Source organism: Mastomys coucha, unplaced genomic scaffold (genome assembly GCF_008632895.1).
Source record: "Mastomys coucha isolate ucsf_1 unplaced genomic scaffold, UCSF_Mcou_1 pScaffold15, whole genome shotgun sequence".
Lineage (NCBI taxonomy): Eukaryota > Metazoa > Chordata > Mammalia > Rodentia > Muridae > Mastomys > Mastomys coucha.
The window spans coordinates 35603207-35613738 of record NW_022196897.1 but is presented as its reverse complement, the minus strand read 5'-3'; the positions used below and the strand labels follow the sequence as shown (position 1 = coordinate 35613738).

Genomic DNA, 10532 nt, shown 5'->3' with positions numbered 1-10532 from the left:
GTTTTTTAATATTTAAAAATAAAATGGAGCTCCATCCAAGTAACTCACAAACAAACAAAAGATTAAATAAAATTTACAGTATACCTTATGTGCAATTGATGTTTCTCTTATTGTGTCACAAACCATAAGGAAAATATACAAGTGTTCTGGGGTCTTGGGGGTGGGAAGCCCCAAGTATAACTCTTTCAAGCTTAGAGAGACAAAAAGAGAGAAAATGAGAGAATAGGGAAATGAATGAATTTCTTTTTAAAAAAAGTCTGTCCAAATAAATACTTTCATTTGAGGCCAAAGGAGGAAAGGGATGAGATTGGGATGTTGGGGAAATGGAAAAGGAGGGGAGTGTGGGACCATCTTAATTCTACCTGACACCCCCCTCAAATGAGGAAAATTAATTTAATGATTGGAGAAGAGGTTGAAAAAAGATGATAGAAAGGATGGGAAGAAAGGGAAACAAAGGTCCAATCAGGGAAAAGACAACCCAAGGAGTAGTCAGGAGTCTAGGGTCAGTGTAAGAATCTGCTTGCTTCTCCCTTCAGCCATAATATAGTAGTTTCCAGCCTGGCAGCCATCTCCTTACTTCTTACTTCTGCCCCAATCTTTTCTGTTTGACTCCTTTTACTCAACCTTCATGTCTTTTCTGTCACTTTCTTTCCCTCCCCATTTGTTAGATGCTGGCTTGCTCCAAGATAATCATGTCAGAGTTCTTGTTGGTCTCTTAGAGACTGAAATGACTCACAGAGTTTTTGATGAAATGCAAGAAGTTATGGGCATCCAGGGGACTGGGGAGTATAACCATACTGGAATACAAGGCTGGGTAGTCCAAGGCATGTAGAACTGTCAAAAGAGTTTGGATGCTTTCCTATGGGTGATGCCTTCAGGGAGCTCTGAAACCTCTAATATAGAATCTGCTTTCCTTGGTCAGTGGCAGTAGAACTGAATGCTTGTCTCTTGCCCAGTTCCCATGGTTCAATCCAGTCTGTCCCTGCTGTATCATGTAAGTTAATCTGTCAAAGGGTGGAGAGACAGAAAGATTATGCTATAATGGCTTACCAGCATGCCTAGGCTAGAGGAATTGTATGTAGACAGGTAGGGGACTGAGTTTGGTAGAGATATTGCTCAGGCTAGTGACAAAGAGAGTTCTGGAGAATGGAAAGGAGATATGTCAGGGATGTTGTCAATTTGTGTATTGGTCCTGAGAGTTATCATCAGTGTGGTACTGGTTTTCTAGTTTCTGACCCAGCTGGTCCACACTGTAATATTTATGGTGACTCCATCAGACTATGGATGGATTCTGGATATTCAGGTGACACTTTTCTTACTGTTACGCTGTTCCAGTAAGATCATACTGTAGTACATAGATAAATCCCTACTAGGAGGCCTTCTTGCACAGGGACCAGCATGGGTTGCTGGAAAGGCAACTGGACAAGTTCTTGCAAGTCATTTCCTATTAGGACCTGTTAAGAAGGCAGTGAAATGTTCTAAACAACTAGACTTTGAATAGGGACTCCCACGATGCTCTCCTAGTTGCTGAGTAGGCCCTTGTTCTAAAGCCAGTGCTCCCCAAGCATGTCTTAGTAAGCTGTCTACTGCTGCATAGATGGGCTTTAAACCATGCTTTTGGGATGAATGAGGCAGTTGTCAGACATGCTGAGAGCTATAGGCCACTGGGTAAGAGAGGGGGCAAAATCAATGGTTGGAGTTAGGATACTGTTCAGGAGGGATAGTAAGAAACCCGGCTCTGTTGAGGCAGCTAATGTAGACTTGGAGTGGCAGGACTTACTGATTAAGTAGTACATGATGATTAAGTTTGTAGTAGTGTTTTTGTTGTTGTTGTTGCTGCTGCTTCTTCTGGACACTATGAAGGAGAAGGTTCTAGATAGGTGAAAATGGAGACTCCACTGAAGTTGCTTGTAGGAAGGGGGCAGTTCTGATGTTAAGTTTCTGTTCCCCAATTGGTTCTTGATCTCTCAGTAAAGAAAGCCATGGGCCAATTGCTGTAGGGAAATTCTGGGTCCCTGGAGGGAAAGGAGATGCAGGGAGAAGAAAGGAGTTCACCATGCTTTGAAGAGAGAACTGAGAGTCATGTGAGATATCAAAATGGAGTGGCTGCTCCTATAGGCAGATGGTCAGGAGAGTTTAGCAACTGAAGTTTAGGGCAGGTTGGAGAGAGAGAGATAGAAATTGATAAGGGCATGTTTTTCCAGGCAGGAGATAGTAGCACCCAGCAATTGTACCAGAAGAAAAGTTGAAATTGAACAACTGTGTATGTGGGTCTTTTATCTACCTATTCAGGGGAAGCTGGGAGGGAGCTGTTAGCATGTCACCTCCTAGAGCTAAAGGCTGGTAGAACTAAATCTATATGCTACAACTGCTGGCTTTGGTGACAGGGAGTCAAAGACTTTGAACAGTCACCTGAATCTTTGGTGTTCCAAGGTAGTGGCTCAAGAGATCTGTGCTACTCTGGTGGCTGCTTGAAGTGTGGCTCCATTCCTCTAATGTCATTTAGATGTCTGTTCTGTCTAGTTTGCTTCTCATCTTACTGGCATCATCTTTCTTGAAAATGAATCTGTTGAAATTCTCGTCTTTCATATGTTCTGAAAATCTGTTCATAGATTCTTATGTTGCTGGCTTGGTTGATGATGACAATGTTCCCAGTTTAACCCAGATGATTGTGGTCCATCTCAAATTAGGTAGCTATAGGTGTAATGGCATTGTTGTCATTGATATAGTTTAGAATCCTCTGTTCTAATTTTAGCAGCATCATTCGATTTCAATGTATTTAGAAGAAATCCACATGAGTCTATTCTAGTGGAGTTTTCCTATCCTTGGCTGGAGTGTCTGGATAGCATACTCCTTGGGACTTTTCCTTTGCTTTTATCCTTGTCTTCCTTTTCTTTTCAGAGACTATTTTTTTTGTGGACTTCCTCCCCAACACCTCTTAGTCAGAAGGACAGCTGACATTCAATTGCATTTTATTCTGAGTGTCTAGTGGCCCATCAGCAAATAATGGTAGAGGACTCCTTACATACTGTCAGACTGACCCAACTTGAGCTTGAAAAGACTTGGTTCTTTTTCTGGTGTGACCTTGGTTTGATGTCTATTTAAGTGTCTCCTGATGCAAAGTAGTATCTTTACCCTCTTTCTCAATTTCTTCCTTAAAGTCTTTGATATAAACTTGGTTTTGATTACAGACTCTTCCACCAGTTTTTTCTCTGATTCTTTCACTATTTTCAAGGTCTCCTGAATAGTGTTTCTTTTAGATATATTCTTCAGTAGAACACAACAACCCCTATGGATTCCTGAATAACACTTTTGGCAAAAGGCCAAGGTTAGCATGTAGAAGGGAATAAATTTTCTGTATATCAGTAATAAACTTGCCAAGAAATAAATCAGGAAAGAAATTATATTCCCACAAATAGCTCCACAAAAAATACCTAAGAATAAACCTAAACAATGAGATGTAGAACTTCTACTATAAATACTTTAAGACACTGTAGAAAGAAATTAAACAATACTCTAGAAAATAGACTTTTTATGCCTATGGATTGACATAATTAATATTGTTAAAAAACTTTAATTCCCAAAATAATCTATAACTTCAACATAAATCTCATCAATTATATTCCTCAAACAAAGAGAAAAAAATAGTACAAGTCCAATGGAAGTAAAACAAAACAAAACAAAACAAAAACCACAAAACTTTCAAAAAGCCAAAATAATTCTAAGCAGAAAAAGCAATGCTAAGAGTATCAAAATATTCAACCTTAAGCTGTACGGCAGAGGCATAGTAACTAAACAGCATGGCACTGGAACAAAGACATAGAAAAGTGTAATATACTGGAATATATACATAAACCTATACAACTACAGCCATGTTATTTTATGATGAAGATACCCAAAATAGACATTGGAGAAAAGAGAGTCTCATTAACAAATGGAGCTGTAAAAATTGCATGTTCTTATTTCTCACCCTGCACAAAAGTCAACTCCAAATAGATAATGGATCTTCATGTAAGACCCAAAGAGGAAAAACACTTCAAGATATAGATCTAGACAAGGCTATTCTGAATAGAATTCTATCTAATTGGGAAATAATGCCAACACTTGTTAAATAGGACACCATGAGATTAAAAAAGCCTCTATGTAATAAATGAAACATTGGAAGAGACTGTCTATAGAATGAGAAAAATTCTTTGCTAGGTATACATGAAACTGATGGTTTATATCCAGAATTTATAAAATCCTCAAAACAACATGACAAGAAATCAAATAATCAAGTCAGTAAATGGGCTAATGAAACAGTTTCCAAAAGATGAAATACAAATTGCCAACAAAAATATGAACAAAATTCAGTGACATTTGCCATCAGACAAATTAATATTAAAACTACAAAGATACTCCATCACACCCAAAGCAGAATGGCAGTCATTAGCAAAACAAATAACAACCAATTTTGGCAAAGATGGGAAAGAAGAAAACCACTATATAATGCTGGTGAGAATAGAAAAAAGTCAGTCATTAATGCAATTAGTTTGGTAGTCTCCTGAACAAGAAATGTACCATATGACCAATCTATAGCACTTCTGGGGGTTACTTGAAAAACTCTAAGTCAACATATTACAGAGTAACTTGCATATCAGTGTGTACACAGCACTATTCACAAATTATGGAATCAAACTATGTATCCACTAGCAGAGAAATGGATAAGGGAAATGTGAGATATATATGAATTTGTTGTTCAGCCATACAAATGAAGCCATGTTGTCTGCAGGAAATGAGAGCAACTGGAGATAATCATACTGAGTGAATTAGTTAATTTTAGTATGGCAAATATTTAAATCTTTTAAATCAATTGTTGTTCCTTGATTGAATACCAGAAAAATTATGCATGTATGTATATATGCATATATTTACATGTATATATATTTATATATGACATACAAGTAGAAGTAAAATTGTCTAATGGACTAATGGGATGGAGAGGAAGAGAAGGATAAGAAAAGGGTGATTAAAGGGACATAAGTGAAGAATATACTCCTACCATATATATATATATATATATATGTATATATATTCATGAAATATATACATGAAAATATCCTTATTTAGCTCAAGTCCTATGTACAGTTACTATATACCAATAAAAAGGAAAACTCATTTTTATGAATGTGACAGCTTGGCATGGTTGAGCTTTCTTGATTCATAACCACCGTAACTGTCCCACAGTTTTCTGTTCAGGTTTGTCTGTATGAATTTCCAGTAAACTATAAATAAACAAAACCATTAAAGTATAGCATGTTGAACTTTACAGTCAGACCTCTGATGCCAGCAACACACCCATATTTTTGATATGAGCTTAAGATAAAGCTCTTATGACCCACTGAGATAGAGTGACATTTGCCCTGGCCAATATAAATGTTCTTCCTTCTGAACCCAATTGAGATGGTCCAATTGATCCTGCCCTTGCTGCTCAGGTCTGCATGCCTGTCTGTAAGTCCCTGTGAAATGTGCTGTGTGAAATCCTAAGCATGCTGGCTTTCACTCTTTAGTCTCACAGCTTATACTTCTGTTACAGTACAACCCGGCTGTTCTAGAATATGTCTATCCCCCAGTCAGTCCTAAGTTTGAAAGTTTGATTTTTATGTGTCTTTTGGATTTGATGCACTGTTTTTTTTCTTTTGGACTATAGTATGCAATGAAAGAGTGCATATAATTATGCATGTATTTATGCTTCTTATTTTTATAACACTAAAATTATAAATAGAATGGCCAATAGTTTGATTACTGGTTTCCAAGAGAATGGCCAAATTAATAAATGCTAAAACTATTTTTCCTTATTGTAAAGTTGTAGACATTTTTAAAAATACATTTCTAATTCTGGGAATTGAAACCTAATCACATCATTTTTACACTTCTCTTTTTTCCCCCTTAGTGGCTTCCCTGTATCTCACCTTCCTTTCTTTCAAATTATGACCTCTTTTCCTTTAAATGTTGCTGCCATGCAAGCTTCCAGGGGAGGGAAGTAACCAGTAACTATGCCCAGCTATGGTACCTATGAACTGCAATGACTAACATGGCGCCATATCCCTAAAGGTACCACCATGGCATGCAGAAATTGGAGTCAACCAACAGCTGTTTAATTAAACTTAAGGCTTTCTCAATACAAAAGAAACTATAGAGATGTTTAATGAGTAATTCAGTTTAAAGGATTATTTCATACCCTGGGAAATAATCGAATTCTCTAAAGGGGTAAATTATGGTGACGGTAAATAAATTCAGTTTAAGATAGCCCATCTTAATGTGGCTCACACTCTATCTGAAGTTGACAAAGGATTTGGTCACTGTAGTCAAATTAGAGCCATAAAGATGATCAAGACCCAAATTTGACTAACATAATTAAGGCAAGAAACAAGGGGTCATGATGAACACAGTCTATTTTTAAAGTTGCTATATGCAAATGACACAAGTAAATTCTTCATATTTAGGGTTATTAAAATATCACATTTTATTTCCTAAAGAGAGAGTTACTTAAACATACTCTACTTTTTTGAATTAAGAGAATTTCAGTTCAACTAGTAGAGAACAAGAATAAATGTGAATAGTCTGATATGATTAATGACTAAAACTATAATCCATGTGAAAGAATTAACTGAAGCATGAACAATTCATCTGACAGAAAGCACACAATCAAATAAACAAATGCACTCGGAAAAAGTACTTAAGCCATGTACAAATTGTATTATGTGACTATGTAGATAAGCATAGAACAACCATGCTTATAGTTACTGAAGGGAGAAAGAAGAAACAAAGGGGAAAAAAGTAAACCAAAGGTCAGCGAGCCAAAAAAAAAAAAAAAAAAAATCAGAATGAAGTAGAGGTCTAAGAAACTATCTAAAGTGCAGTATAGAGTGAAAAATAGATGAAGACAGAAGATAAACAGATGAGAGGTACTGAACTGAAGGGAATGGCCCAGGAGAAGTTCAATGGGAATTAGAGGTTGTAAGATCAGCGGGAGTAGTAGCATTAACGATGGTAATATCAGCTGGACATGTCAGAAGCTGAATGATATTAGTGTAAGAGATTATCCAGCATATCTGAGCAGTGTAACTTAATTCACGTCTAATCCCATCACAGTAAAATTGCAGAAAATGATATGTACAGAGAGCATAATGAGAACAACTAACAGGCAGATAGGAGACTGCAACTTCAGGCTCCCAAACCTAGTCTCGGCCAGCAAGGAAGATGTTTGACAGGTCCATGTTCTGAAATTGTGGACTCTAAAATATTATGGTCTCAAGACAATAAATACATTCATGACAATACCATATTTAAATGAAAAATGTTATGCTATAAAAGTATCAGTTTATAATGGTATATATGTATATGTATACATATATAAAAACATATGTGCATATATACATACATATATATTCATAAATATATAAATTGCAAATATATTCTGAATCTCAACTTTTACACACATATATACACACACATATTCAAAAATATTTAATCCCAATCCTGTGTTTATACCTCACCTTTGGCCATTTAGTTCCCAGATAAAAGACACACACAAACATTATATTTATAATTAGTCTTAATCAGCACAAGAGCCAGACAGATATCTATCCTCTATGCTATTAAATCTATTTCCAGCCAATAATCCTATTGTATAATTTGCCATGTTTTGTCTGGGCTGCTCTTAACTCCAGTTAGCCAAGCCACATGACTGACCCCAAGGCCGGGAACACCGAGACTTACCTATCTCAATTAGGCCCAGCTATAAGCTATAGACAACTTTATTCAGCAATCAAAAATAACTTGAGGACAAAGTCATATAGTGTCAACTTGAATTTATATGCAGACTCTCTTGTCTCTGGAGCAAACAGGTCTTGGGGGGTCTACATTTAGCATTAAAATACACAGCAACAGACCAAATCTCAACATGTATATGTATGTATATATGTATGTGTATGAATATATACATATATATATAAGTATTAAGTATGTATGTATACATATATGAATATATGAATATAAGATTGAGATTCAGAATATCAAAATTTTGCTTTAAAATGATTTAATGCCATATTCACAGCAATTTTTTTTTTCAGGAAAGCCAATGCTTTTAGTATTATTATAGAGAGCAACACCAGGGATCTTTTTTTATTTTTTTAAAGATTTATTTATATGAATACACTGAAGCTTCTTTCATACACACCAGAAGAGGGCATCAAATCTCATTACATATGGTTATGAGCCATCGTGTGGCTGCTAGGAATTGAACTCAGGGCCTTTGGAAGAGCAGTCCGTACTCTTAACCACTGAGCCATCTCTCCAGTCCCTAACACCAGGGACCTTAAGGTTAAGCCATGTCTACAAATCAGAACATTATGAGTTAGGAAGAAGATTGAGAGACAAAGGAGCTCCTTGATTCACGTTTTAAAACAGGATTTGTATAAAGAAAATATTTGGCTTTGTGTGTTCAAATCATGCCATATTGAAATGAGACATTATTAAACAGAAATTATTTGTCAGTTCCAAACAGTTGTCTCAGAAAGTAACACTAGGTTTGCACTTAGCCTTTCTCCAGCAGTCACATGTGAATACAGATATTCTTCTAAGAAGGCAATATGTTTCTCTAAACATGATGCAGACACATTTTTCTAAAATGCTCTTGGCTAAAAGGATGCTTGGTTCCAGACTTGCTCACACTAGCAGAGACTTCCTAGGTTATAGTTTTAGGTTAAGGACAAGACTAGGGAATAAAAAATGAAAAGGAATTGATTGGTAAACTAGTAAAAAGGATTACTAAGGATTTTCAGGCATGAGATAGCACAAATTTATTTTTCACACATCAACTTTAAAGAATTATAAAATTTTAGTAACATGTTTACAAAGCATCCTCAACATCACTCCACATGCTGTCCCTCACTCTACAAGGTGATTGTTACCCATTCTTCCCAGTCTGATCTGCTCTGGGAGGAGGCTCGTCTCAGAACAAAGACTCTTCTTCCATGATAAGATGCTGGTCTTCAAATTGGGTTTGATATCATAAAGTTACCACCTGCCAAGTGCTGACAAGAGTACCATACCATGGGAGTGAGATATCACTATGGGGTTTGAAAATCGATATGACACCCTGGAGGAAATTTGCATTTATTGTATAAAGTTGGCAATGACTGTAGCCCAACTGATTAACCAAAGGGTTCTCAATCTATTATATTCATTATATCATCCACAGGCTTATACTTAGTACAGACAGGTTTGTATATATACAACAACATCCAACTCAGGCTAAATGGTCATGATTTGTACTAACTTCCTAAAGTAACATCTCTAATACAGAGGGAATTAATTAACAAAAATGTAGGTGAATCTCATTACAATCTGAAAAATAGCACACAAAGAAAATTTAGCAATAGATTTTTAAGCATGTAAATGCCCAAGTACATATGTATGTGCATACATGCACATGTGTATATGGATAAAATTTTAGAGACAAAGAAATAAATGTCAGGTGAAAATACACATTGAGTGGATGACACATAGATTATGAACTTCATTGTTTTAGTAACCATATTTATTAAAAAGTAATAAGGCAACCATGGGAAAGCATACGAATCTCAACAAAATAAAAATATAGTTTACATTGTGAGTTGAGAAGGAAGGGAACAGCTTCTAAATAAAACTGTGCCTGTTGCTATTTTGATCTTTTTCTTCACCTATCATGTATTATGTTACTTTTTTTCATTGCTCCCCTAATTCCCTGCCCCAGGTTCCCCAATTTGCCATACAAAAAGTCCTGACCCATATAGATGACAAATGGCTGTTGTGTAGGTACTTGAGCAAAATGTTGCCATCCATACAACTGTACAACAGACCTTATCATAGCCTAAAATGGTGACATGAACCTAGTGTATAATTTAGGCAAGAGTGTAATTTTTGTTGGTAGTGTCGTATATATATTTTTTAATTTCCGCAACATCTTTTCATCTGGTCTCTGAGACTATGCTTAACTAATTAATACTACAAGAATTGTGTTCAGAATAGTTTTTGCTACAAAATAAATGGTTTGATAGAAAAGAAAACATGGAAAATATCTCATGGAAACAGGTATGTTTTAGAATTCCATCTTTGGGGGAATTATACCTGTAGAACATCAGAGACACCAATTTGTCAAAGCTTTGTTATGATGCTCACAGAGGGAGGAAGAGCAAGTGAGGGGAGATTCAGTGAGTTCATTGCACTTGCTGACTACAGGATCAACTTAAGTTAGGATTTTTTCTTAGTGTCTTTCAGTTAGGAAATGAAAATATTCTTGGGAGTTCAGCCAAATGAGGTGTTTTTCATCCAGCCAGTAATAGCCTCTCCATATGCCAGCTTGTCTTTAATAGTGGGAGGACATATTCTGACATGTGTATGAGACCCTTTTACAGATCCTAGGGTAGAAACAATTTTCAGCCCTTGAAACTTGGCTTTTGCTTATGACAATTGTAGATTTCTACCTCAAATCCTGAGGATGCTTGAGG

The 10532-nt window shown here is 36.2% G+C and overlaps 1 pseudogene; it reads right to left on the bottom strand.

Annotated features, from left to right (window-relative positions):
- Positions 1-837: 837 nt before the first annotated feature.
- Positions 838-3336, bottom strand: LOC116091636 (annotated as a pseudogene).
- Between the last annotated feature and the right edge of the window lie 7196 nt (positions 3337-10532).